This window comes from Cornus florida, unplaced genomic scaffold (assembly GCF_030987335.1).
Source record: "Cornus florida cultivar Cherokee Brave unplaced genomic scaffold, ASM3098733v1 CherokeeBrave_3.0.0_Hap2_Chr04, whole genome shotgun sequence".
Lineage (NCBI taxonomy): Eukaryota > Viridiplantae > Streptophyta > Magnoliopsida > Cornales > Cornaceae > Cornus > Cornus florida.
Genome location: NW_026775574.1, coordinates 6,112,066 through 6,119,353, shown reverse-complemented (window position 1 = coordinate 6,119,353; position 7,288 = coordinate 6,112,066).

The window sequence follows — 7,288 nt, the reverse complement described above, 5'->3', positions numbered from 1 at the left end:
AGCTGGCTATGATGGTTGAGGTATACCCTATTAGGTCTAGGTACTCATGCCCACCTTTGGTGCGTTTTGCGTATTGCCTTTTATTCAGGTTGAGACCCCCTTTGTAGTCCAGTGAGAGTCCTTTAGTGTGGATATATATATGTATGGACTAGATAGATATTGTTGAGATATCTAGGATGTATCTGTGTATCGGGTCTCTATTTGGATTGTAGTTAGAATAGAACTTGTTCGTGGGCCTGACCCACTGTCATTTTTTAGGTAGCGGACGGTTCCAATCTTAGAGCTTGTTTGGGCTGAGCAGAGGCAGTCATTCACTCTTCTGACAACGTAGGATTTTCTTTCGTGTTTTAGTTTTTGGATTTTATTTTCGTACTTTACTTTATATTGGGATTTTATTAGGGGTCCACTAGATGGATTCCCGAGTTGTACGTATTGAAGGTGTAAGAAGTTTGGATTATATTAATCTATAACTTTTGAGCATTTTATATTTAGAATTCTTTCAGCTTTATTATTTATTCATTAAATTCTTTTGTATTCTGTGTTCATTTAAATATTAATTGTTTGGTATTCCCTCGGGTTTGGGCTTGGGCCTAGTTGGTATCAGAGCACTCCAGGTTCAAGTGTCTCTAGGGTATTTCGTATTAAGACTTCCGCGTAGCGTTTTCTCTTTATTAGAGCTTATGTTTATGATTCGTTGGATTCCTTTACGGTCCATTTAAATCATACTGATGTCTGTCTTTTGGTGTTAACAGAATGGTTAACGCTAAAACCAGACGGAACCGTAGGCAGCGAAGGGAAGCGGCACGTAGGCAACAAGGTCTCCTACAATGTTAGGAAATTAAGAAAGAGCAGCAACTGCCTAGGTTTCAGGAGGAGGAGGAGGAAGGTGGTTAGTTGCGCATCGAGCAGGAGGGGGTACAACGGATTCAGGAGTCTCAGGATCGGGGCTACAACCAAGGCAGGAATCCAAAGTATTCTTCTCAGTTAGTTTACATTATTGCTCAGGCTGTAGTTGCAGGGGTAGCAACTGCACTTCAGAATCAGTCACACGTTCAGCAGACACTCGAAGCAGTACCAGTAGTGTAGAATGTGTTTAAAGGTAATTGTTTTGCCTGCGGAGATTATGGACATACCTCCAACCAATGTCCTGGGCTAGCTCAGAGACAGCATAATGGGGAATTATAGGTAGGACGGGATCAGCCATAGGCTAACCAGCAGAGGAGGCCGTTTGGTACTTTTAGGGGTACTTGCTATATTTGTGGAGAGTCTGGTCACACTTCCAGGCAGTGTCCTAAACGAGGAGATACCGGGCCGTCCAAGCAAGAGGGTACCAAATCACAAGAAGGGTGGCTCTTTTAAAAGTAATTTTAATTACTAGTAGTAGTGGAGGTATTAGCAAAAGTGTAGTACGGATTTAATCACGTACACTAGTAGTATGTCAAAGAATATTTTACGATTATTTTTTTGACAATTTATGGTTTAAAGAAGTTCTTAATAAAGTGAACTAGTGGTTTTGGCAATCTCTATTGTGTTTTATAATACATTTTAGTGATTTATTCATAAATAGTTTTATTAAACTATTTTGGGAATGTGAGTTGCGATGATAAAGGATTAGCACAATGGAATGGTTGGTATTTGGTTAGGCAAATAAATTTTTACTTATAACTATGCTATGTGGGTACGAGACGATTACCAAGGCGTTTATATAAGAACTTGTGTAAATTAATGCGGTAAGTTTGATATCAAAGGAAGAATTCTCAAGACAGAGCGATATTCTAAATGTGAGTAGATTTCGGAGTATTTTGTATACCTTATGTGTTTTGCTCTACGGAGTATTCAAAAATTTTCAGTTTTTATAGGTTAGTTGGTGACACAAGTGTGTGATCGACCATAGGGTGGTTCTACACTGATCGGCGATACTGCCATTTACATGAGATTGATGTGTCAGTGACACTAGATATTGGTAGACTCAGATTTCTAACCACTCTAGTGGTCCTGGACATGCACACTTATGATGTTACTTGGGATGGATTGGTTATTTCACTACCATGCCCAAGTTAATTGTTATGATAGGTTTGTTGTTTTTACCATACCTAGTCAGGATATGTCCGTCGTTACTATGCCATGTTCTAATGGGGTCACTAGCACGTATTTGTTGTATGTGGAGGAGGAAACGAATGAGGAGATTACTGTGTCATTGGACAACATACCAATCGTACAGGAGTTTCCAGATGTTTTTCAAGAGATTCCAAGGTTGCCACTTAGTTGAGAGATAGACTATGTGATTGACTTAACTCCAGGCACTACGCCTATTGCTAGAGTACGATACAGGATGACACCAGTAGAGATGCGAGAGCTGAGGGATTAGATTCAGCAATTACTTAGCCAGGGTTTTATACGTATGAGTACTTCACCCTGGGGAGTACCAGTTTTGTTTGTGAAGAAGAAGGATGGTTTGCTTCGCCTGTGTATAGATTATAGGGAGTTGAACAAGGTTACTATTCATAACAAGTACCCTTTACCTAGGATTGATGATCTTTTTGTTCAGTTGAAGGGAGCTACATACTTCTCTAAAATTGATCTGCGTTCTAGATATCTGATCGGTTGATCAACTATACATCAACCTTCACAATAGCACGAATCATTGTAAAATAGGGCTATTGGTCAGGTAAGTCGAACCACTGGGACTGCGCTAGTCTAAGGCAACCTAAGTGTCTAGAGTCATTCTTAGGATAATGAAGGGGTATAGAGTGTTTGTTTGTCACTAAAGATAGGAATGTAAAGATGCATAAATTAAGAACTTGCAAGAATTTAAAAGAGATAAAATGTGGGTAAAAGAGACTAGGGAAGTAACTTCACCACCTACAATATAAACATGCTAGAAAATGATTCATTCGGGGAAAAATAACATAAATATGTGGCTATGATAAGTAGTTACTCATGGTTACTACATTACCTTCAAAGGATTCATGGAATCAATAGGCAAGAACAATTTATCAAAGATTTTACATGCTCAATTACCTAAACTAAAGTGTAATTTAAGACATGTTCACTAAGCTAGAAATTGTCAAACCATCAATCATATGATAAGAGCACATGAAGCTAAGAATTAAGAATAAGCCATCAAAGGAAGAACCTAAGCTATGGCCTATCAAATCTCTCAACAACATGCCATTAAAGCCATTCCAAAAATCTCATCTTCATTGTCACCATGAAAATGTAAACCATACAACCATGAAAACATACATTCTAAGACAAGAAAGTAGGTCCAACATGATCATTAAATCAAAATCCATTCATTACATCAAGTAAGAGTTCTAGATTATGGAATCACCACAAAAATACATTATTTTTCCCAAACTAGAATCAAAAGTAAAGCATGCTTACAATGAGGGGTTCCATTACCTCCCTAGAGGAGGAGTTAGTTACACATGGGAGCCTTAGAATGAAGAAGAACCATGGATCCTCCTTCCATTTTCGAGCTCCCCTTTCTTGCTCCAAGAACTCTCCTTATTTTCTTGCTCTCTTCTCTCTCCTCTATCTTCCAAAATGTAGCATAGCAATTGTGTGGCCTTTGGTTGCCTTTTGTCCTCCAACAAAACCCTCTCTCTCCTCCAAGGAACACCTCCAACCACCTCATAAAGAAGGAAGATGGCATTGATGAAACCAATGTGCAAGTGGCTGAAATTGAGCCATTTTCGAGTGCAATCTGCCTGATTTTCGAGCACTCGAAGAGTGGTCTCGAGCACTCTAAATTAGTGCAATGTGCAACATGCTCTTCTTGCTCAGCACTGACCTACTTTGGTAAAACTGCTATAACTTTGTGCCCCGAACTCCGAATGATGATCTGTTTGAATATTTGGAGAGGTGATTCAGTGCTTTAAAAACTTCATGTTTTGATAATGACCCAATTCTCAAGTCTGGTTGGTCGAAAATGGGGAGAAAGGCAGTACTTCAGTGCTGCCAGGCAGTTCTGCGCACCTCTGTTAAGAAGATCGTAACTCTCTGCTCCAAACTCCGAATGACGAACCGCTTGAAGATTTGGAAAGATGATTCAGAGCTCTAAATCTTTTATGTTATGATGGAAGTCCAGTTCTTGAGTTTACTAGGTCAAAAATGGTGACAAAATTCAGGATCTACTGCTGCCAGAAATTCAGAATTGGCACCCTTTTTGTTCAAAATTCCACAAGGCATCATTTTTGCTTCCTTTTTGCACTTTAACCTGAAAATGCACAAAAACATGCAAATGGAGTTAATCTACATAAAATAATCAATTAATGGACTTTGTTAATGTAATTTAGGGCGCTTGAATATACAGTATTCAGCGCTTATCAATATCATCAACTTTGGGTTAAGGAGCAGGATATTCCTAGGACAACGTTTCTCACTAGGTATGGTTCTTATGAGTTTCGTGTCATTCCTTTTGGATTAACTAACGCAATAGCAGTCTTTATGGATTTAATGAACAGAGTATTCAGGGCTTACTTAGATCAATTTGTCATCGTCTCTATTGATGATATTTTGATTTATTCTAAGTCGGAGGACGATTATGCCAAACATCTTCGCATAGTATTATAGACGTTTCGTGAACACCAGTTATATGTTAAGTTCGAGAAGTGTGAATTTTGGCAGCGGGAAATGAAGTTTTTGGGTCACGTGGTGTCAGAAAAGGGAATAACAGTAGATCCAGCCAAGGTTTCGGCAGTGGTCGAGTGGAGATAGCCTACATCACCTACTGAGATTCGGAGTTTCTTCGGATTGGCAGGATATTATCATAGGTTCATTCAGGGGTTCTCGAAGATAGTGGGACCACTCACTCACTTAACTAAGAAGGGTGTACGGTTTGTATGGGATGAACACTGTCAGAAAGCTTTTGAGGAGCTAAAGAGCAAGTTGACTTCTGCACCGGTTCTGTCTACTCTTCAGAGTGTGATTGAGTATCTTGTTTACACATATACTTCTTTACAAGGTCTTTGGTGTGTTTTGATGCAGGAGGAACGGCCAATTTCGTATGGATCTCGAAAGCTTAAGCTTTATGAGCGTAATTATCCAACACATGCTTTGGAGTTAGCAGCTGTAGTCTTTGCCTTACGTAATTGGAGGCATTATCAGTTGGGAGAATCATTCAGTATTTAATGATCATAAGAGTCTGCAATATTTGTTCACTTAGCTGGAGCTGAATATGAGATAACGCAGATGGTTAGAGTTTGTAAAAGACTATCATTTCTCTATACAGTACCATCCAGGGAAAGCGAATGTGGTGGCAGATGCACTCAGTCGTCGATCCTATGCGAGTCTTTCTACTTTATTCACTACTGAGTAGAATGTTTTAAGGACAGTTGATGAATTGTCTGATGCTTTTATATCTTGCATGGTAGTTACACCTTTTATCATTCACAAGGTCTTGAAGGCACAACTCACGGATCAATAGTGTATTGACAAAGTTGAAGAGATAGCTTCTAGGAAGGTTCCATTTTACTATATTGGGATTGATGGAGGTTTGAGGTACAAAGGACGTTTAGTAGTACCTTCTGCTGACAATTTAAAGAAGATGTGATGACTGAGACTCATCATTCTAAGTTTTCTATTCATCCAAGAGGAAACAAGATGTATCAGGCTATGAAACAGTAATTTTGGTGGGCAGGTATGGAAAAGGACATAGCTATTTTGTCTCTCGGTGTAGTACTGGTTAGATGGTCAAGATTGATCATCAGAGGCTGCCAGGATCTCTACAGCCACTACCTATACCAAAGTAGAAGTGGGAGAGCATTTCTATGCTTATAGTATTTTTCAACTCATTGATGATTGTGATACCCCTCGATTCTAGAGTCACGGGTGATCAAGTCCGAGCACAGAATCAAGGGATACCAAATAATCAATATATAAACAAGCACGAATAACAAAAACTGAATTAAAAAAAAAAAAATTAATTATACGCTGGAAGAAAACTAAAATAAAAATCCTCAAACCTTAAATAATAATTTAATATAATTTAAATTCGTACAACTCGGGAATCCACCTGGTGGACCCCTAAATACAAATCTTTAGATAAATTTACAGAATTAAAATCCCAAAACCATAATAGGAAGGAAATCCTATGTAACCGGTAGAGTGAGTGTCTGTATCTGCATCAACACGCTCAAACTCTAAGCTGGAACTGGCGAATACCTGAAAAATAGGAGTGGGTCAGGCCCACATGCAAGTTCCAATCTACTACAATCCGTACATAAACCCGATACGCAGATACATCCTAGATAGCTCGGCAATATGTACAATAGTCCATATATATATAAATACACACTATAGGATGCTCACTAGCCTATAACATAGTTCAGCCTGGGTAGAAGGTGACATATAAAACACGCTTTTCAGCGGCCAAGTACCTAGACCTACCAGAGAACATTAGTTATATCCAGCTACTCAACCTTTGTAATATACGTACCCTAACAATGATCAGGAGACTCAAGCTCGTATCACGGTACCATAAATATATATATAAATTCCTTCCTAGTGCAGAGATAAAACAAATATCCATTATGTCGTTCAACTGTTTTAGTTGACAGGACATGCATCCATGTAGGATTTAATTGTTTTAGTTAATCCATTCCGTATGTATGAAGGGGTAGGACTTAGCTTTTTGATCTAATCCATCCCTGATATGTCACCATCTCATACCGGTACATATAATGCAAATGATCATTGAATGATGCAACATTATGAGCAGTACATCAAATAAAGTCCACATAATCCATATAGTTAATAAACATAGATTTTAAACAAGTCATCAACTAAAAATCCAGAGTCCATCCATGTAACTAACGAGACAAAGTTTAATAGTTCATCAAGTTTAAGTACAGCATTCATCCGGATAATTCAACAGAAAATATATAATTAATTCTGCAATTAATTCCAGGCCAACATCCAATTAGATCGACAGAACTTAAGTATTAGTTCAGCAATTTAAGTCCAAACCAAAATTCAATAATTTCAGGGTAGTGCGTAATATTACAGCAATTAAATCCTAAGCTCAAATCCATGTATTGTAGAAAAGAATTTAGTATTTTCACAGTTACCATCCGAGGTATGCATAGATCAAACATGATATATAACTGACCCTAGCATACAACCAAAATAAGATTTGTAATCAAATATATATATTCCGTTAAGTTACTAAAATTAAACTAGGCATTTAAACTCCTTCTGTCCGTTAACAGCTTGCACTGCTGTATACTTTATTATGGTTAAATCTATGAGCAGAAAGACATTAATTTATTTAATGTGGCTCTAA